A 1,149-nucleotide genomic window follows, 5' to 3' on the forward strand; every position below is an offset into this window, starting at 1 on the left:
GAATTCTTACCAGGAGCTGGCAAGTTTTATATTTATAAAGACAGTAGGGACTATTTGAGTTTAAATTGATAGAAAAGCCAACTGATGAGCTTGATTTCTTTATAAAAGGTATTTAGTGGTTTATATAAGTTGATTTCAGGCATAAGTTAATTCAAGAATTCAAATGGTGATAGCAGGATCTGTCTCTCTTGTTGGCTACCTCTGAGTTACTGTGTTCAGCCTCATCAGAACAGCTTTTGGCATGTGATTGTAGCAGTTTCAAACCTCACATATTCACAATTGTGTAAGAAAAAGTTTTACATTTCCAGTTAAACTCAAATTAACCCAGAATTATGGCCAAAGTATAGGATTGACTGATTGATGCACATGAATTACAGTCCTTCTCTGCAAATTGGAATTGAGGTAAACCACCCAAACCAGATGCTGAAAGGAGCAATTCCCTAAAGACGATTTAAAATGTTATGAAGAAGATTAGGAATAGCCATGTGGTTGCAAGTAGAGGCTCTCCACAATATCAGAGAGCCTCTTAAATTGGAGCTTGGCCTGGTGCACAGCCAGCACGCACACCTCGACTCAGCTCGTTAACCTACACTCCTGTTTCACAAACAGTGCTCCTTGTGAAATGATACAGACTTTTCCTGATGGAATAAGCCTTGAGAAGAAAGCCAGTTGCTTTCTTGCACTTATGTTGTGCAAGAAGTGAAGAGAAAACAAAAAGGGGCAGAAAAGTAAAGGAGTTTGCACATATGGAGGTAGAGGCCTCAGAATTTTCTGTTTTGAATATCAAGGGTCAAGTGTATTATTTTTAATCCTATAGCTTGAAATGTCTTCTTTTCAGACTCTGTCTTAAATCAAAGGGTAAATATACAACTTTCCAGCAAAAGTTTTCATGACAAATAGCTCAAGCTCTCTCCTCTAAAGAGCATTTGCCTTTCCAAAAATATCTGAGCAGGGTTAAAACCCCAGTGGAACTCTGCAAATAGAATGCTTATACAAAATCTTAGCTACTGTATTCACTTATTTTGTTTTTTTAATGATTGTGTAACAAAATATTTCTCAAATGTATGTTATTCTATCTAATCACTAGGTCAGGGTTACCTAGCTTTTACAACAATTTCTCCATTTATTACCTGACAATTCCTCTGGGGT

The sequence above is a fragment of the Orycteropus afer genome, unplaced genomic scaffold (assembly GCF_000298275.1).
Source record: "Orycteropus afer afer isolate SDZICR_OR568_19922 unplaced genomic scaffold, OryAfe1.0 scaffold00523, whole genome shotgun sequence".
Lineage (NCBI taxonomy): Eukaryota > Metazoa > Chordata > Mammalia > Tubulidentata > Orycteropodidae > Orycteropus > Orycteropus afer.